At 38.2% G+C, this 22,313-nt stretch overlaps 2 pseudogenes; both read right to left on the reverse strand.

Annotated features, from left to right (window-relative positions):
• Positions 1–3,814: 3,814 nt before the first annotated feature.
• Positions 3,815–12,676, reverse strand: LOC111171272 (RAD52 motif-containing protein 1-like; annotated as a pseudogene).
• A 305-nt stretch (positions 12,677–12,981) lies between these two features.
• Positions 12,982–22,313, reverse strand: part of LOC111170854 (uncharacterized) — a 34,054-nt pseudogene continuing 24,722 nt past the window's right edge.

Consider the following 22,313-nt stretch of genomic DNA (forward strand, 5'->3'; position numbering starts at 1 on the left):
ACTTCTGAGTGCCTGAAGTCACACAAGGCATCCCATGAACAGCAGGCCTGATGCTATCAGCCTGACAAAAGTGCACCCCTATCACTTTTATATCACATGTCACCATCCATCAAGCTAAATATACTATAAATCATAGTGATATTATAAATCATAGCTGGAGGCTGAGGCAGGCTTAGCCATACTCACCTGGAAAAAATTACGCCCTCCTCATCAATTGCCCATATAGGATGAATGACAGCTATTATAAAGTATATTCCAATTATAACAGTCCTAAACATACTAATTTATATCATAACAACACCCTCTTCTTATTTATGCCCAGATCTTGTACTACAAGAGTATCGTTATCACACACATGAGATAAAACTCCTCCCATCACAATCCTTTTCCTCACCATTATAGTATCATTAGGACATCACCCATCACTATCAGGGTTTTTACCCAAATGAGTAATTATCCAACAGATAACAAAAATGATAACATCCTTCTGCCAACACTAATAGCCATCATAGCAGTCCTCAACATATATTTCTACTTGCAGCTAACATACTCCACATCACTAACTATGTTCCCTTCGTTAAACAACACAAAAATAAAACAATTTGAACATACAAAGAAATAACCTTCCTATCATTACCAATCATAATATCCACACGATTACTACACATAACACCCATTCTATCAGTGCTGGACTAGGAATTTATGTTAGTTCAGACCAAGAGCTTTCATAACCCTAAACAAGTAAAATTTACTTAATTCCTAAAAATAAGGATTGCAAGCCTTCATCCTACATCAATTGAATGCAAAGCAAACATTGCAATTTAGCCAAATCTTTAGGAGATTGATGAGTTTTAACCCCAGGAAACTTTAGTTAACAGGCCAGTCCTCTAGTCAACTGGCTTCAATCTGCTTCTCCTTCATTTGAGAAAGAAAAAAAGAGAAAAAAGACAGGAAAATCTCTGGCAGAATTGAAGCTGCTTCTTTGAAATTACAATTCAATTTGTTGATTCAGCACAGGGTTTGTGAGAAAGAGGGCTCAATCTCTGTCTTTACATTTACAGTCGAATGCTAGCTCAGTCTTTTTACCTCTGTTCATACACTGCTGATTATTTTCAACAAATCACAAAGATATCAGCATTTTATATTTACTATTTGGTGCTTGAGCTGGAGTAGCAGGCAGCACCTTAAGTATATTAATCCAGGCTGAGCTATGCTAACCTGGAGCGCTACTTGGAGATGCCCAAATCTGTAAGGTAGTCATAACAGTCCCTGCACTTGTAATAATTTTCTTTATAGTTGTACCCATTATGATTGCAGGGTTTGAAAACTGACTTGGCCCACTAACAACTCGGACACCTCATGTAGCATTTCCCAAAAAAAATAATGTAAAATTTTGACTAATTCCCCCATCATTCTTACTCCTACTCATATCACCGATAGTAGAAGCAGGTTCTGGTACCAGTGGAATGCCATATTCAGCTCTAGCCTACAATCTGGCCCACGCTGGAGCCTCTGTCGACCTAACCAATTTCTTCTTACATTTAGCCCGTGTCTCTGTAACTCTTGGTATTATTACTTTTATTACTATAGTCTTTCATACAAAACCAGCAGTCATATCCCAATACCAAACAGCAGTATTTGTTTAATCTTCCCCGACTATAGCCATATTACTATAATTACCAGTGTCAGTCCGAGCAGCCAGAATTGCCATACTGTTAAGAGATAGAAATCTCAACACTACTTTCTTTGACCCTTCAGGAGGAGACCTATAGGAGGAATCCTATACCAACACCTGTTTTGATTCTTTGGTCACCCTGAAGTCTGCATTCATGGCCTACCAGGGTTTGTTATAAACTCACATATCATTACATACTATTTAGGACAAAAAGTGCCTTTCAGCTATTTGGGAATAGTATGAGTCATGTCTACTGGCTTTTTAGGATTTCTCTTGTGGGCCCATCATATGTTTACCATGGGGATAGCTGTCAACTCAGGAGCATACTTTGCACCAGCTACCGTAATTACTTCTATCCCTACAGGAGTAAATGTATCTAGCTGATTAGCAACTCTTTCTTTAATTTTTCTTTTTTTCTTTGTTTTTGGCTGCGTTGGGTCTTGGTTGCTGCACATGGGCTTTCTCTGCTTGTGATGAGCGGCAGCTACTCTTTGTTGCGGTGCGCGGTCTTTTCATTGCAGTGGCTTCTCTCGTCGCAGAGCACGGCCTCTAGGCACGTGGGCTTCAGTAGTTGTGGCTTGCGGGCTCTAGAGGGCAGGCTCAGTAGTTGCGTCGCACGGGCTTTTTGCTCCGCAGCATGTGTAATCTTCCCAGACGAAAGCTCGAACCCGTGTCCCCTGCATTGGCAGGCGAATTCCTAACCACTGCGTCACCAGGGAAGTCCCTGGTTAGCAACTCTTCACGGAGGTAATACTGTATTACCTCCCACTATATTATCACTTTTAGGCTTTAGTTTTTCTTTTTACAGTAGGTGGTTTGACAGGAATCATCTTAGCCAACTCATCCCCAGACATTGTCCTCTAGGATACATACTATGTAGTAGCACACTTCCATGACCTAATGTCCATGGGAGCAGTCTTCACTATTATAGGAGGCTTCCTACACTGATTCCCACTATTCTCAGGTTATACAGTTAACTCAGCATGAGCAAAAATTCACTTTACAAGTATATTTGTAGTAGTAAATATGACTTCCTGCAGCACTTTCTTGGCCTCTCAGGGAGGTCACTACGTTAGTCTGAGTACCCTGAGGCACACACAACATGAAGTATTTTGTCTTTAGGCTCATTCATCTCAGTAGCAGCGGTAATGCTAATAATCTTCATACTTTGAAAAGCATTTGCGCCTAAACAAGAAGTCTTAGCAGTGGAAACTGCTACTCCTAACCTAGAATGGTTACACGAATGCCCTACATCATATCCTATGTTTCAAGATCCTACCTATGTAAATGTAAAATAAGGAAGGACTCAAGTCCTTTTCAACCAGTTTCAAGCCAACACCATAACAATTATGTCTTTCTCAATAAATGAGATAAAAGTAAAAAGTGATGTAGCTTTGTCAAAGTTAAATCATAGGCTAAAATCCTGTATATCACTAAGGCATATCAATTTCATCTAGGCTCTCAAGACACAACATCACCGATTATGGAAGAACTTTTACATTTTCATCATCACACAATAGTGATTTTTAAAATAAGTTCTCCAGTCCTCTATATTATTTCACTAATATTGACATCTAAACTAACTCATATATATACAATAGATGCACAGGTAGAGAAAATGTGAACAATTTACTAGCCATTATTGTAATCTTAGCTGCTCTATCATCATTGTGAATCCTTTACATGATACATGAAATCAATAACTCTTCCCAAACCATAAAAAACTATGGGTCAGTAATGATACTGAAGATACAAATACACAGATTATGAAGATTTAAATGTTGACTCCTCTGTAATCCCCACATCAGAGCTAAAACCAGGAGAATAATGACTAATAGAAATCAACAACCGAGTACTTAGAGATAGTCATTGAATATTAGTTCGTTTCATCTGAATTGTTGTACACCCCTGAGCTGTTCCTTCTCAGGACTAAAAAGAGCTGCTAACCCAGGACGCCAAAATTAAAGAATCCTAATACCGACAGGACCAGGCCTATGTTGTGAACAAGTTATTCCACCACCCCTACAGAATTTGTTCTTGTCATTGTCCACATTTGAGCCATTCTAATGGGTGTCTCCAGCAGCCCAGTGGTGGAGGGGTGTTGGGAAGGATGCAGAGCTTCCCCGGGAAACCACAGGACCTGGCATTCTGGGAAATTCAAAAGTGCTAGTCCAGTTCTGGCAATCTGAACACTTCCTCCTGAAAGCTGAAGTCTGAGAGACATTCTTCCTCCCTTTGGCCACATGGCTGACAAGAAAAGTAGCTGACCTGCAAAATGAGCACCAGTTAGGATGGCGGGAGGGGGACACTCCTTACAGTTGTGCTAAAATGTTGCCATTTCCTCCAAACTCTCAGTATTCACGTCTCATGATTCATTCACGACTCTATTATTAGGGGGTCACCACTGAATCAGTGATGACTCCAGAATTTCTGTAGGAGGGGTTTGGGGCAGGTGAGCAATTCATTCTGGGAAAGAGAGTTTACAACCAAGTGAATGGCCCTTTACATTAGCATGGGAAAACTTCCCCCATCCCACCTTGTCTCAACAGAGCCATTAATCTAGAAAAAACTACAGTGTCACTTTTCAGAGGTCTACCCTGTGTGAACACATGGAGAAGACACTTAGAATGCTAAAGTCAGCATATTAAGTAATTTTCTTGAAATACTGTAACTAGCACCAGTTTACTTTCTTCACAGTCCTTTCCATAATCTATTTAATTTTAGTCCTTTTTAATTGTTACACCTTTAACACCTAAATTCCAAGAGAGAAGGAGCTTCATCTTATCTCCACTGCCTAACACATAATGGTTTCTAAATGGAACTGATTCCAAGATTGGCATCATTTAGGAGTGGATATGTTGTTATAATCAGGTTTCCAAAATCTTTAGTATCAATACGGAATCCTTTCCTCTCACATTTCACAGGAAGCTAGACTTCTTATAGCCCAAACATGGATACAATTGAAGTTTCCTTGACTGATTTAAATTGAATTAAAATTAAAATAATTATTTTGTACAGGAAAAACTTTCAATTTTTTTTCATTTTTCAGAACATAACCACCTTTTCTTTCTCTACTTTCTTCCCTTCAAAACAAACTTTGCAACATTGGGGTGAGTTAAATAATCAGAAATCTAGCCCCAAATTAAGCTTTCAATGACATGAAACACATTTTTTGCTCCTTTTAAATAAAAATCCTATATGCAGTACATTAATGTTTTCTTTGAGAAATTACATTAACAACTTAATCCCTAATTCGAGGTATCCATATAACTGGTTTACAGATAGGTTCTTTGGCAAAAAGATTTAACACAAGATATATATGAGATGTTGAGATCTGGGTAATATACCTTACTTGAAAGGCATGAATAGTTTTTAAACAGTGTAGCATAATCACACTTAAGACCATAGTTACTTTGTTCCCAAGTCCCTGCAATTCTATTTGAGGGGAGTTCTAAAAGGCCTGTGTCTTCTCCTGTGTCCGCAACCGTAGACGTACACTGGTGGCCCTCAATCCTGCTCTCCAAACTTCAAATAAGGGACCAGAGACAAGGCTCGGGACTTGGAAAAGTCCTAGAAATTCCCTGCCTCAAAAGCACTTTCATAGTTTCACATTTCCCTAAGGAAGACAGGGCTGAGTAGACATGCTGAAGTCTTCCAAATCCTGCTGGTTGTTTGGAATTATGGCTACACTGGCTGTGTACCTCTGGAGTTTTTAACTCCACATACTTGAATTAAATCCTGTAGTTCCTCTTCGGTTCTAGCATCTGTGACATCTTCACAGGGTCTATATGCCACAGCTGTTTTACCACTTTCTGTAACAACGTTAACAAGGATCAATTCAGAAGTTTTCTTGTTCTAAAACTTCCTGTGTACCATGGTAGCACCGAATAATTAGACATTCTTTTGACTTCTAAAAGCAGAAAATAAGAGCATTTTCCTAGAAGTTCCCTCATCTGACACTTCAGTTTTTATTATAATTATTTGTGAAAACATATATAAGAAGTATCAACTTTGGTTCAAAAACTTTATGATCTTAGAAATAAGAACTAAGGAATAAGGACATAGAAATTAAAAGCTGTGGAAACAAAAATGTTCAATCACAATACAATTAAATAGGAAGGCATCAGGTGGGGGTCAAAGTGAGTTCAAACCTGGGAGAGATACCACTGGACTATAATAGATACTTCCTGTAGAAGCAAGGCAAGTGCCTACTCCTTGGGACCAAAATTCTACCAGATACAATGAACAAAGCTTTGGAGACAGAGACAGACAGACAGAGCATTTGAACACTCTACTGGCAGAAACTGGCCCATGTACCCTTTGGACAATAGAGCTTTCCTCAAGGCAAGCTAGAGCCACCAGGCTTTTTGGTCTAAGGGGTTTTGTGTACATATAAGGAGTACCTTGGCATATTAGGCACAAACAACCCAGGCATTTAGTTTGGTTCTTAAAGGTTGTTACCCAGAGTTGACAGCGGATGGAGATTCTGCCTGATGACCAGAGAAGTCAAACTTCACTGGAAGGACTGCCCAGGCTGGAAGGCCATGACCAATCCAGGGTCAACTCTTACAAGCCAATAAGGTCACTGACAACTTAGCTAGGATTTCTCAGTCTCTCAGCCTGCAGGGCTGTGAAGCAGGTGAGCAATTCTGTTCCGGGAATCTACTAAGCATAAAGTTTCCTTTGGGCACAGCCTGTGACATTCTCACCATTGTATAACTCGATAGGGAACACAATCAACGCTATTCAATGGCATGACCAATTTCAAGACTCACAAAAACGTAGCTGATTATTATATAAGAATGATATTCACCCAATATATCAGAAATGAAAACTGAAATTAAACTGATTCCAAAAACATAATCTAATAAACTCTTCAACAAGAAAACAACAGTAATAATAATAGTCAATATACTTTGTCTGCTTACTATGTTTCAGGCATAGTTCTAAGCTTTTTACATTCATCACCTCATTTACTCTTACAATATCCCCGATTTGGTGGTAAGCTGAATTACTAACCCTATTTGCAGATAAAGAAATTGCAGCTTAGAGATATTAAATACCTTCAAATGTCTCTGGCTGGAAAAACCTAAAATTGCTACAACAACAAAATCTAAGAGACAAAGTTAGGACTCAAACACAGGTGTCCAAGGCTTATAATCACTACCCTATTCTGTATGAGAAGCAAGCAATTGAGGAAGAACTGGATCAAACACTTTCTGTACGAACTGAGGCAAGTGATTCTACATCTAAACACTGGGGACAATAATATTTGCTGTCGTTTTTCTCATAAATGCCACAAAAAACAAATGTAAGACTCCTGCTGTGAAAGCATCTGGTGAATGAAAGAATATGTAATGTTTTAGATAACCATTATTTTCATCCAATTAACTTTTCAAATAAATTTATTTGCTCACTGAAACTGAAGCAATTCAAGGACATTCAAAAATGTCTTACCTAAAACCACGATCAGCAATTTCTGGAATGCATCTGTCATAGCTTTCTGAATAGCAAGCTTCTGGGTTACCTTCCTTCCCATAAGGAATGATAATGACCCTAAATCCAACCAAAACAGATGAATTTAAAATGCCTATATGAATAACTGATTTCTAGGTTATATGTTTAAAACTAAAAATGCATCTGTGATTCTTAGATCATTATCTTAATGATTAAGGGCAGGCACAACACTGGGGTACGGGTGAATGTCTCCGTTGCAGGTATACCCTGGCATGGCACATTTATACTGCTCAGATCTATTCTGGAAGTTCCTAAAATACTACACGGGAAATGCAAACCAAGGACGTGGCACAAATCTCATATTACTCACAGATTTCAAATAGACAAGCTGAGGCTACACTGCTACAGACCCTGCTCTCCCGTGCGTAAAGGGCTGGACTCATACAGTGAGATAGATTTGGTTGTAGTGCAGATGATCTGGCCTCTACTCAAACATCACCCACTCAGGTGGATGGTGGAGCCTCCTCCACTCCATTCGTTAACAGCCCTGCCTCTGACTTAAAACCCTAAGCCCAAGTGCCATGGATTCTAGGAAAAACCTCAGTATCAATCGGAATCCCCTTTCTAGGGATCTACATTTACCTATTCTGCTCAGGCCCTTTTACAGGAAGCAAAGGACTGAACATTTACACATGAGTTTATTTCAATCTTTAGACAAAGATTTTGTTGGGATAACTGAAGGACAGAAGATATGTGCATTTGAAGGACTATTTTAGCCCAAAACAAATTATTAACCAAAAAAGAAACCCAGAAAAACAAAACAAAAAAAACCCTAATTTTCCCTCCTCCTAAGCTTCTTGGCAGGCAGTCAGTATTAAAATTCTAAAGTTTAAGGTGCTGTCAGGTATTGCCTAAGATAAAAACCTATATTGTCGGGTAGAACAATTCTGCCCAGGGCTTTACTTGCTTAGAAAAGGTGATGATGTATCTGAAAAGTTGAGTTTCAGAAAGAAAGGAAAAAAGAGATATCCCACTTCCTCACCTCCCCACTCACACACATACTGGAAAGCAGATATTCCTCCAACTTATCCAAAGGTTCCTCAGCCGTGCCAATTCAGGGACTCCTGCACTCGTGGGAGGTCAACACCACCTCTAAAGCACAGAAGAACTTCAGGCTTTGCTTCTGAAGTGGTGTCACAATATCTTCATTTTCCCTTTCTTCAAGGTTATAAAGATCCCGAAGCTGTTAGGATTTTGAATTAAAGGCTAGACTTCAACATATACTGTTGTTAGAAATAAAAACTAAATTGTAGCAATCCCAGGTAATAGTTTAGGTATGCTATCCCTTCAAAATCAACTGAGACTTGCAAATGAATGACTAGATATGGACCACTATTCCTTTATGATATACCATACAAATACTGGAGAAAATTATGGACACCACCATCCAAGTCATTGAGATTAGCACTAATTCTAGGTGGTAGGCCAATGCTCAGATACTTCCACGTGGAAGCCTCCCACATCTCCTCCCCATAGCCCTGTTCTATTCTTCTCTCTAAAGTCTAGGAGTTCAGTGTTGAAAAGAGTCTTGTTAGTGAAAGAAAATCTACAGAGTTTACCTTGATGATCCTTTTTGACCACCCATGGAAATCAAAGTAGTAATTTGCCAATTCTTGGCATCTGGAGCTGTTTAGGGCAAGCGTATTATGTTGAACCGCCTTATGTCTGGTGCCGAGATGAACCTAAAGACATAAAAGACCTAAAAATATCACAACCCTACATAGAGACTTATTTTGGATATACCTGAGATTTATCAATACCAATTTTATAGAGTGGTTGTGAAGATTAAGTAGGACATTTTAAGCAATGAGTTCACAGTGAGCCCTAAATAAATGTTATTTATTATTTTTAAGTCAGTACTTTTCTGCATCATTTCCAGGGCCCCTGATTAACCGGAAGGTTCCCTGACCTCTGGTGGTGAAAGTGATGATGAAAGCAACCAAGGAAGCCCAGGAGAAGCCTATTATGGGGCTGCGTGTAAGCAAAGGAATGGACTGTTTTACTCGTCTCATCCTGTAGCTCTTGCTTGAGAATATGACGTGAAGAGGAGATAAGATGGACCTGCCACTGAATTAGGACCTTAATCTGTAGCACCCCCTCCCCAAGTTACTAACCCCTGTTAGAAGAGGGAATACTTCTACCTCTATAAATGTAAATGAAGCAACGAAAAGAATTAGAGGTTCATATGCATTAACAAGCTTCTTTGAGACTGCAAATATTTCCATTCTTAACTCTCTAAAGAACTTACATATTACTGTGGATTTTTTTACATCACTAGTTCTTTCTTAAATGTCTATTTCCATTTTGAACAGGGTATAGTATATAAACATAGTCATAAAAATTCAAATAATACAAATAAAGTCAAAGCATTGTTAATTCTTTATTGATTTGTTTGTGCATCTTCCTCTGTCACTAGTTTATGAGCTCCTTAAGTGCTTGAAGAAACCATATATTATTCTTTCCTTGCTACCAGAAAGAAGAATACATATTGGCATATAATAGAGGAGTGATGGTCTGTTGACTGAGTGAAGGAATGAATACATAAGAAAATGAAATTACTTTCTCCAACTGAAGCTGCCTGCAGGGAAGGAGAAAGGAAGACTAATTTTTAAATGTTGAGTGTCATGTGGGACGCTAGGTCCTGTGTGGTGAGTCAAAATGGAGCTGTCCTGGACAATTAGGAATCTTCAGAAGGGCTCTGAGCCACTGGGTAGTAGAGACAGTTCACATCTGGGATAACCTTGCCACAGTTCTTGCTGTCAAACATTTCCCTTCGTGCTACTGAGAAAAACTCAGATACATTAGGCCTTTCCTTCATTTCATTTTAAGATGTTATTCTCTTTTCTGTATTTATAAAAAACACAGGGGAAAAAAGCTAAGAAGAACGTATAGCTGCCAGTGAATAAAATAACACATAATTGGAACTTCCGTGCTGGTGCAGTGGTTAAGACTCCTTGGTCCCAATGCAGGTGGCCCGGGTTTGATCTCTGGTTAGGGAACTAGGTCTCACATGCATGCTGCAACTAAGAGTTCGCATGCCACATTTAAGGAGACTACAAGCCACAACTGAAGGAGCCTGCCTACTGCAAATGGGGAACCCACATGCCACAACGGGGGAGCCCTTGAGCCGCAACCAAGGACACTGCCTGCTGCAACTGAGACCCAGTGCAACCAAATAAATAAATAAATAAATATAATTGAAAAAGGACCCATAAGTAAATAAGGAAACAATTTCGGGGGTGTGGGTAGTAAACTAAGGCTCTGCATTAAATAAAGAAATCTAATACGAATGCCCTTTCCTCTCAACTCTATAGTGACTTGGAGAACATTTTCTTCAGTACTCTATCAGTGACGGGCTTTATGCTATGAAAATCTCACAACCTATGCTTCTGGAATGGTCTTAATGTCCAATATAAGAAAAGAACTCATTACTCACAACTGATACCAAGTAACTGTTTCATACTCTTTCCAGGACCATCTGTAATATCTGAGTGGTACGTGAAATGGTTGCAGGGTCCGCAAACTAAAGAATGTCTGACACAAAATCATTTCAATCCCAGGGAGTACAGCCAGGATTGAAGAGGGTGTTAAACAGATTACAGAGGTGGGAGGTAGTGTACCTGGAGTCCCATCTGAGGAGAGTTCTCAGATTCAATATAGGTGAAATCAGTGAGAAAAGAAATATGGGTGAGAATAGGCAGCAAGGTCAGTAGGAAGTAGCTAGAGCAAGAAGCCAATCAGAGAAGACACACAATTATAAAGGGAAAGGTCTGGGAAATCTAAGCCTCACTCACTTATTCAGAGGAATTGAAAAGGTCCTTAACATAATGAAATGTTAATTCTGGGGAAGTAAAACTGGATGGCATGTTGATATGGAATAAGGTTTCTACAATGCATTAAAGAATATTTAACCATTTTCTGGAATCTGAAGGGAGTTCTGAATAGGCAGTTTGAGAGTGATGAGGATGATGAAGCCTCCTTTATCTTACATCTGACCAAACTATGTCAAGCTCGAGACTTCCCTGGTGGCACAGTTGTTAAGAGTCCGCCCACCACTGCAGGGGACACGGGTTCGATCCCTGGTCCAGGAAGTTCCCACACGCTGCAGAGCAACTAAGCCCGTGTGCCACAACTACTGAGCCTGTGCGACACAACTACTGAAGCCCGCGTGCCTAGAACCCGTGCTCCACAACAAAAGAAACCATCACGATGAGAAGCCCACACACGGCAACTAAGAGCAACACCCGCTCGCCACAAATAGAGAAAGCCGGCACGCAGCAACAAGACCCAACACAGCAAAAAAAATGATAAATTAATTAATTTTTAAAAAATTGTCAACCTCACACATTTAAAATCCACATAAAAGTAAATAAAAGGAAGACTCCTGTGAAGATTTCTTAAATTAAAGTGCAGCATGAAATGACACGGGGTTTAACATCAGTTAAGTTTGGGTTTGGCCTCTAGTTTCCACATTTACTGTCATGAACCCTAAGTAAGTCACTTAACCATCCTGAGTTCGAGTTTCTTCATCTAGCAAAAAAGAAACAACTGGGGAACTGGGGAATCAGTGGAGCAGTGCATCTGAGAGCATTCTGTACACCACAGTGCTGTACAAACGCTGGCCTTTTTTTTTTTTTCCCCTGGGATCTTAGTTCCCAGACCAGGGATTGAACTTGCACCCTCAGCAATGAAAGTGCACAGTCCTATCCACTGGACAGCCAGGGAATTCCCGATGGCCTATTAGTTTTAAATTCAGCACATCATCCCAGTAGAGTGGGGAATTCCACATTTGGACCCACCTTCACTGGAGATGTGTGAAACAGTTGCTTCTGGTCGCATGCCTTTTGGGCTCTGTGGGCATCCCTTGCTGAATAAAACTTGATGATGGCAGAGAACACAGGACAGGCCACTGCTGCGTTTGGGAAGACTCAGACCGAATACAGAAGGCCAAACCGGGAGAAGACTGTGAAGAGAGAATGCTGCAGGGCGGTCCCACGCTAAGAAAGTGCAGTAAATTTCAGGCCCAGGAAACCAAACCGCCCATTCCCTTATATTCCCCCAGCCCTTCGCACAGGTAACTGTGGTGAGCCTGGAACTCCAAACACTTCTCATTTCATGAACAAGTTTCCCTCTGAAATCCTAAGCTTCGAGAAGCATTAGGAGGCAAAGACTTCTGTTGGGAACTATCTCTCAAAAGTCTATGGGGGAGAGCTGACTGCTCAGGTCGTCTCTAGAACTAAGATTCCTCTCAGCGGAGACCACAGGCAGATGAGGTACTGAAGCAGTACCCCAGGGAGCCCAGTTACTGGGGCGCGGGGCGGCTTCCTCCACCTCTCCCTCTGCTCCGGCTCGTCTCACTTGCAAGGCCTTGGCCGTGGGTTGAGAGCTCAGCTCCCACAGCAGCAGGGTTTTGTCACCCCCAATGGGAACCGCAAAAGATACCAACTGCACCATCCTATCGTCACAGCGCGTGCGCGGCTCAGGGCGCAAGCGGACTGCGCCAGAGAACGTGTGCCCGCGCTTTTTAAAAAGTTAGTGCCAATAAATCTAATATATAGAAAAACAGTTGAAAGCCCCTGAGTGTTTTGTAGATAGAAAAGCTTGAGATTCAGAGCAAGTTCAGAGCTTGAGAGTCTAAGAATAAGCTAGCTCTCCATTCCATTAGAAGTGCTAGGTAGCAGCTTCTGGTTATGGAACCCGAAACTCTCAGGCTCCAAATAGGACATAAAACAGCATCACTTGTACTCTTTATAAAATTGCAGAAACAAACAAAATAAACAAAAATATATTTACACCTGTCCTATAAGACAAAGGGTACTTGAGACCTAATGTATATAAAATCAGTTTACAAACTGTGAGGCACTATATCAATAAGTTCTCATTTGCAGAGAGCACAGCATAGGATATGAGGCCATTAATGTTAATTCCCTTCCCCCTTTCATTCCTTTCTCTTGTTCCTTTATGTATGCGGATCCGTTACATTATTAAGCTAACAATGTAACTGAGATATTATTAGCTTAATAATGTAAACAAGAATCTGATTTTTAGCCAGGGGGTAATTCTTAGAAACTTAGGGAGCTCAAACTCTCAATTAATGAATTAAAAGAATGCAATTACATCATTAATTTTAAAACGTATCATCATTGATTAAAAATAAAAATTAAAACATTAAATTAAAAATTTATTATCCCGCAATTGAGACTCACCACAACGTGTGATGTCTGTCAGGCATTCACTGTCACAACGCAGCTTGACTGTCTTTCAGACAACCTCAATAATATTTTTAAATTGGCAGAGGCAGCAGGCCATAAGGCTAGGTAAGATCCTATAAATGGAAACACAAGTAATTAAATTTGTGGTAAAAGAGTTACTTGAGTAGGTAGAAGAGGTAGGCCAAGGCCACCACAGACCAGTGCAAAAAGGAGTTCTTGGGGCGTATGGACTGCAGAACTGGATAGGGGCCGGTTTGCCAATTCCTGCTCTTGACTGTTGTAAATAAATATAGAGGAGGAGAGAGGTGCCCAACAGAAGGATTAGAATGGCAGTAGGTATGGTATGCCTAGAAAAAAGGGAATAGGGATTAGAATTGGGTGACATTGATCTGTAGTTTAATTCAGAATTATCTCCTTCTAACCTGAAATCCTCACTTTGGGTTGAGAGTACACAGGAAGAAGGCAGACTTCTAAGAAGAGTCTGAATAAGACCGCACCTTCTGGAGTCCCTTTCTCAGGTCCTATTTGTGAGTAGTAATATATTAGAAATTATTCTAGTAATAAAAATGCATCGTGTGGTTAAACAATAACAGAGATCACATTGGCCAAATCTGGACAAAAGGAACATTCGAAAGAATAACATTACCATTATAATAAGTTATAACATAGTTAACTGAAAAAGAAAGCACATGAGTTCATAATGATACGCAAAATGAAAAGTGGGGGACCTCTTCTTTATAAAATAATGTCAGCTAATAAATGCAAAAGGAAAGATAGAATTAGGAAAGTGTCATTTTGCATCTATCAATGTAATAATCGATTCACACTAGGATTATCATTGATGCACAGTTGGGTGAAGAGTTGTTTGAAAGTAGGATCTTCACTGATTCCAAAGTATCAACCCACATATGATTTATCAATTACCAAGGGGAAAAATAACTTTACAATGGAGAGATATGGAAGATACCACCTTAATCAAGTGATCAAACTTAGTACTGGGACACCTGAAGTGATGAAGTATGAAGAATACATCACCTATATAGTATTCTTCCCCAAAATATTTCCTTTGAACCTAATGATGAAACAGACAAATACTGATTGTGGAGCAATTTCACGACAACTGGCTTAGATTCTTCAAAAACACCAATGTCATAAAAGACCAAAAAAAAAAAAGTGCTAGGGAAATATTCCAGATTAAAGGAAACAAAGGCATGACATGCAATTCCTGATCTTTAATTGGACCCTGTATCAAAACAAAACAGACTTAAGGAATGTTATTGGCTTCTGGTCAAGATGAAGTTACAAGGACCATTTAACCTCCCACCTGAAACAATGAAAACATCAGACAGAACATATGAAACAACAGTTTTCAAGAAACTGGACCTCAGGCAATAAACTTCAGTGATCCCCAGGAAATGGGAAATAAATGAAGTGATCCCTATAATTGCCCTAACTTACTTCTCTGAGAGAGTGCCCTGGTCATGTACAGGAAAGAGAAGTCCAGGCAGAGACTGGTGGACTCCCTGACTGACGAAATGGAGCTGACAGTCTGGGAAAACCAAGGTAACTAGAGTTCAAAAAGCAGAGTATCAGAGACAAAAGAAATGCACAGACAAAGAACTCTGGAGATATGCAGAGGGATCTCTTGAGAATTCAACAAAGTATTTGTCAGTACATTTGTGCGAGGAATTACTTGATACCAGGAAAAGGACCACATGAAAGGATTAATAATAAGAATAACTGGATATCACACAAGGTTGTAGGAATAGTACCTGTTCTTACAAGTCAGACTGGAAAACCTCATGATACTCAGAAAGGACTTGTCTCAGTAGTTGCAAATAATGTGCTCCAGACTAAAGGGTACTTGGACTCCTACCCAACGAATCTTAAAAGCTAGACCTAAAAGAATAAAATTGTTTTGAGTAACTTAATTTCACCCAAAACAAAGCCCAAGCATTTTACAGGAATATAAATATATATATCACACAATAAACTAAAGCTCACAATATCTGGGATCATATGAAAAATTGTCAAGCATGCAATGAAGTAGGAAAATATGACCCATACTGAGGCGAAAAGGCAATCAATCAGAACTAACATAAAATCTATACAGATGTTAGAAGTGACATTAAAGAATATTTAAAAAGTTATTATACATGAAGAAAAGTTATTATAACTGTATTTCATATGTTAAAAAAACCCAGACTATACACTGAAAATGTTAAGTATAGGCATGGAAAATGTAAAACAGACCCAAATTGAGCTTCTAGAGGTGAAAAACCATGTGTAAATGAAAAAGACATTGAATGAGCTTAATGGGAGATTAGACACTGCAGAAGAAACGGTAAGTGAGCATTAAGGCATAGTAACAGAAACTATCCAAAATAAAACAAAAAGAGTAACAAAACAAAACAACAACAAAAATGAAGAGAGCATCAGTGAGCTGTGCAACAACTTCAAGCCGCCTAATACATGTGTACTTAGAGTCCATGAAGAAGAGGAGAAATACAAAAATTTGAAGAAATAATAGCCATAATTTTCCCAAATTGGTAAACTCTATAAAGCCACAAAGTCAAGAAGATCAATGAAATTTAAGCATAAGAAATATGGACAAAACTACACAAAGGCAAAAAAAATAATCAAATTACTCAAAACCAGCAATAAAGAGAAAAATATAAAAGCAGCCAGAGGAAAAAACTACACAATACATGCAGAGGAAGAAAGAAAACAATGACAGCAGAACTTTTGTTGGAAACAATGTAAATGAGATCTCAGTGGAATAACATCTTTAAAGTAGTGAATTGAATTCTATCAAGCTAGAATTCTATACCCAGATCTGTCAAAGCAAAAGCAAAATAAAGACTATCTCAGACATACAAAAGCTGAAAGAATTCATTACTAGTAGAATTTCACTATAAGAAATTTTAAAATAAGTATTTTTAAGCAGAAGGAAAATGACACCAGATTGGAATATGGATCTACACAGAAGATTAAGAATACAGGAATAGGGACTTCCCTGGTGGTTCAGTGGTTAAGAATCTGCCTGCCAATGCAGGGGACACAGGTTTGATCCCTGACCTGGGAAGATCCCACATGCCGTGGAGCAACTGAGTCCATAGCCAACAACTACTGAGCCTGCACTCTAAAGTCTGTGTGCCACAACTACTGAAGCCCATGCACCTGGAGCCTGTGCTCTGTAACAAGAGAAGTTATCCAATGAGAAGACAATGCACTGCAACGAAGAGCAGCCCCTGCTTGCCACAACTAGAGAAAGCCCAGGCAAAGCAACAAATACCCAACGCAGCAAAATAATAAATTTTAAAAAATACTTAAAAAAATTTTTTAAAGGATTTTAGTCATTCAATATATGTCTCCAAACACAATGGAAATAAATTAGAAATTAACAAATCTGAAAAAGCTCCAACTATTTGGAAACTAAACAACACACTTCTGAATAACTTTGTGGTCAAAGAAGAAATCAAAAGGGAAATCAGAAACTATTTTGAATTCACTGAAACTGAAAACCTAATATGTCAACATGTGGGATATTGCTAACGCTGTACTCAGCTTCCTCAACTTCCACCTTGATCTGGGAAAACGAGAGCAAATTAATCACAGAGTAAGAGAAGAAAGAACACAATAAAGATCAAGGTAGAAAGAAATAAAATGGAAAACAGAAAAATACTATAGATATTAAAAGGATAATAATATTACAGAATACTTTATACCAATAAATTCAAGATGAAATGGAAAAATTCCTTGAAAGACATGCACTACTGAAGTTTCTTAAAGAATAAAGGTATTAAAGAAATTGGATGTGCAGTTTAAAGCCTTCCAACAAAGAAAGCTTCAAGTTCAGGTGGCTTAACTGATAAATTCTACCGAACATTTAAGGAATAAAATAATGCCAATGCTACAACAACTTTACCAGAAAGTTGAAGAGAAGGGAATATTTCCCAACTTTTTTATAAGGCCAACTTTCACTGTATCAAAATTAGACAATGACATTACAAGAAAACTATAGGCCAATACCTCACATGAACACAGAGACAAAAATTCTTCATAAAATTTTAGCATATCAAATCCAGTAATATATAAAAAGATGATACATCATGACCAAGTAGGGTTTATCTCAGGAAAGAAAGATTGGTTTAATATTTGAAAATCAATTTACCTAACTTAGTACACTATAAAAAAGAAAATGCAGGACATCTCTGGTGGGGCAGTGGTTAAGAATCCACCTGCCACTGCAGGGGACATGGGTTTCAGCCCTGATCCGGGAAGATCCCACATGCCACGGAGCAACTAAGCCCGTGCACCACAGCTGCTGAGCCTGTGCTCTAAAGCCTGTGAGCCACAAATACTGAGCCCATGTGCCGCAACTAGTGAAGCCTGCTCACCTAGAGCCTGTGCTCTGCAACAAGAGAAGTCACCGCAATGAGAAGCCAGCATACTGCAACAAAGTTTAGTCCCTGCTCACCACAACCAGAGAAAGCCTGCATGCAGCAATGAAGACCCAATGCAGCCAAAAATAAATAAACAAATTAAGAAAAGAAGGGAAAAATCACATAATCATTGCAATAGATGCAAGAAAAGAGAATCTAACATCCATTCCTGATTAAAGAAAAAAAAACTCTCAGTAGAATAGGAATGGAAGGAGACTTCCTGAACTTGATAAATGACTTCTACAAAAAAACCTAACATCATATTTAATGGTGAAGGACAAAGTACTTTCTCTTCAGGATCAGGACAAAAGCAAGGATGTCTACTCTCATTACTTCTATTTGACATTGCACTGAAGGTTCTAGCCAGTGCAATAGGGCAACAAAAAATAAGAGATATTCAGAATGGAAAGGAAGAAGTAGAACTATCTTTATTTACAGATAACATGATTATGTAGCAAACCTGATAGAAACTACAAAAATGCTACTGGAACTAATAAATGAGTTTATCAAGTTTGCAGCATACAAGATCAACATACAAAAAGATTAATTTATCTCAACCAACAATCAGAGATCAAAGTTTTTTAATACTACTTATAATAGAATGAAACATATAAAATACTTAAATAAATCTGACAAAAGATGTAAAAGACTTGCACACTGAAAACTGAAAAATATTGCTGGGGGAAATTAAGGAAGACCTAAATAAATGGAGAGATATAATGTATTCATGGATCTGAAGATTCAATTTTGTTAAGACATCAATTCTCCCCAAATTGATTTATAGATCAAAATCCCAGTAGGCCTTTCTATAGAAATTGACAAGCTAATTCTAAAATTCATATGGAAATAAAATTTAGAATAACTAAAACAACGTTGAAAAAGAACAAAGTTGAAGAACTAACAGTAACTGATTTCAAGGGTTATGAAGCTACACTTTCAAGACATTGTGATAGTAGGGTAAAGATAGAAAAAAAAATCAAAGGAACAGAATGTAAAGTTCAAAAGTAGAGAGATGTGGACAACTGACTTTCAGGTTCAAAGGCATTTAAGTGGAGAAACGATAGTCTTTTCAACAAATGATGCTGGAACAATTGAATATCCAGGTGCAAAACCAAACCAAAAAAAAAAGAACTTCCATCCAAACCATATACAGAAATGAACTGAAATTGGTTCAGAGATCTAAATGGAAAACATAAAACTTCTAGAAGAAAACAGGTGAAAAATTTTATGACCTTGAGTTAGGCAAAATTTCTTAGATACAACACCAAAAACATAATGCATAAAAGAAAAAAATAGATAAATTAGACACCATCAAAATTAAAAATTTCTGCCCTGCAAAAGACACTCCTGAGAGAACGAAAAGATGAGTCACAGAATGGGAAAAAATACTTAGCAACTTACATATTGGATAAAGGACTAATTTCAAGAATATATAAAGAACTCTCAAAACTCCAGAAAAATATAGATAAAAGATTCAAAGATATACACATGGAAAATAAGCATATGAATAGATGTTTGACATGATTAATCATTAGGGATGCTACAGTGAAATACAACTACACACCTATTAAACTATCTAAAATTAAAAATACTGAGCATAGCAAGTGTTGGCCGCAACGTGAAGAAAATGCAACTCTCATACACTGCTGGTAGAGATATAAAATGATCAGACCAGTACGGAAAACAGGTATTTTTAAAAAAATACAACATACACTTACCAATGATCCAGCCATTCTACTTGCAGGTATTTACCCAAGAGAAATGGAAGTATACATCCATACAAAGACTTGTAAGCAAATATTCATAGCAATATTATCTGTTATAGACAAAGACTGAAACAACTCACATGTCCATCAATGGTGAATAGATAAATTGGGGTTCATCCATATACTGGAATACTATTCAGCAATAAACAGAAATGAATTACTGATATATACATCAATATGGATGAAGATTAAAATAATCATGCTGAGTTAGAAGCCAGTTAGAAAAAAGTATACAGTGTATGATTCTATTTACATAAAATTCTAGAAAATGCAAACAGAATGCAGATCAATGGTTGCGTGGCGATTGGGAAGGGCAAGGAACGACAGGAAGGAAGAATTATAAAGAGACATTAAGAAACTTCCTGATGTGATGGACATTTTGATTTTGGTGATGTCTTCATGGTGTGTATGTATGTGTGTGTGTGAAAACAGATTACTGTATGTCAATGATACCTCAAAAAGCTGTTAAAACAAATGATATTATATGAGAGAGACAATTGGGGCAATTTGAATAGCAAGTCTTTATTAGGTAATATTATTGTGTAGGAATTTAATTTCTTCAATACTGTGTGTTAACAGTATTGTAGTTACATAGGGAAATAAGTTTTAATATCCAGAGAGGAGGGCATCTACCTGACAAGAGAGGGATCGCAATTGTGGCAGATGCTGTGGGAGGCTGAGGAAGATGAGGTTAGAGCAGTGACCAATGTGTGATGGCGTGGTGAAGACACTCATTTGTCAGCTGACCTGACAAAGACGGTTGGAACAGACTGCTAAATGCAGGGCCCTTTCCACATACTAATCTCATGCAATCCCCTTAACTAGCCTTGGCATAAGAGAAAGTTTCTATTAGCTTGCCATATTGGAGGGGTGATGGCACAATTTAAGGTGCAGTAAGTTGTGTAATAAGCTGTCACAATAGGGTCCTACAGAAATAGTTTTTTAAACTGCAAAAAATGAAAGTTGACCCTTCCCTCAAAACATATATGAAAATTAACTCAAAATGAATCATAGACCTAAATGGAACTATACAACTTCTGGAAGAAAACACAGGAGAAAATCTTTATGATTTTGGATTACACAATGGGATCTCAGAAAAAGATTTCTTAGATAAGACACAGAAAAGCACAAACCATCTAAGAAAAATTGCTAAGGGCCTTCCCTGGTGGTTAAGACTCCCAGTTCCCAATGCAGGGGGCCCATGTTGGATCCCTGGTTAGGGAAGTAGTTCCCACATGCATGCCGCAACTAAGAGTTTACATGCCACAACTAAGAAGCCCATGAGCCGCAACTAAGGAGTCCATCTGCTGCAACTAAGACCCAGCACAACCAAATAAATTAAATAAATATGAAAAAAATTGCTAAATTAGAGTTCATCAAACATTTAAAACTTCTAGTCTTCAGAGACACTTTAATACAATGAAGATAAGTCACAATCTGGGAGAAGATATTTACTAAACACATCTCTGAAAGAAAGGACTTTTTCCATTGCTTTTTATATAAAGCCCTCTTAAAACTCAATATAAATATCCAATTAAAAATGGATTTGAACAGACACTTCATTTAAAAGGATGTTTGCACATGAATAGACACTCAACATCATCAGCTATTACAGAAATGCAAAATGTGGCAAAAAACACGAGATGCAACTACACACATACTAGAAATGCTAATTTTTTTAAAAAAACATATATAAGGATCAGGTGATGATGTGGAGAAACTGCAACTCTCATAGACTGCTAGTGGGAAAGCAAAATGGCACAGGAACTTTAGAAAACTGTTCAGCGGTTTCTTAAAAAGTTAAATATGCACTTAGCAATCCCACCCTTAGGTATTTTACCCCAAAGAAATGAAAACATATGATCGCACAGAACATATGTTCACACACACATGTGAGTGTTTTCAGAGGCTTTGTTCATAATAGCCAGAAAACTAGAAAAAACTCAAATGTTCATCAAACGATGAATGTGTAAACAAACTGTGTATCCACACAACTAGAATACTACTCAGCAATAAAAAGGAATGAACTACTGACAGGTGCAGCAAAACAGATGAATCTCCAAAGAGACTGGTAAGTGAAAGAAGCCAAAAACAAAAGGCTATATAACACATGCTTTCAGTTATAAGATATTCTGGAAAAGACAACATTATACGGACAAAAATCAGATTGTTGGTTGCCAGGGGCTGGTAGTGGGAGGAGGATGGATTGACTACAAAGGGACATGAGGGGTCTTTTGGGAGTGCAGAAGTCTTCTTTACCTCAAATGTGGTGGTGGCTACAGAAGTGTACATTTGTCAAAACACATCACACTGTATATTTAAAAATAGTGAATTTTGTGAAATGAAAATTATACATAAATAAACCTGACTTAAGAAAATAATAAAACAAACCTATAAAAACAATTGAGTGAAAATAAATGTCAGAAAAATCAACTTACAGTTCTTCCAATTCAAGGGTCATCATGAGGATGCCTTCAATTGTTGTGACACTTGTGTTGTTCCCATGTCTCTGAAGGAGAAGCCCAAACATGCATGATATAAAACCCAAAGACAAAAATTCTAAACTTAAGAAGATACTTAACATGTGATTACTTCAATTCTGGCTTCTGACTTGCCATAGATGATAATTCTAAAGAACCCTTACTGAAGAAATTTAAATTTGCATCATCAAATTAATGACCATGGTGCTGAACAGCAA

This window comes from Delphinapterus leucas, chromosome 2 (assembly GCF_059928025.1).
Source record: "Delphinapterus leucas isolate spDelLeu-1000000601 "Yukka" chromosome 2, BTC_Dleu_Yukka2, whole genome shotgun sequence".
Taxonomy (NCBI): Eukaryota; Metazoa; Chordata; class Mammalia; order Artiodactyla; family Monodontidae; genus Delphinapterus; species Delphinapterus leucas.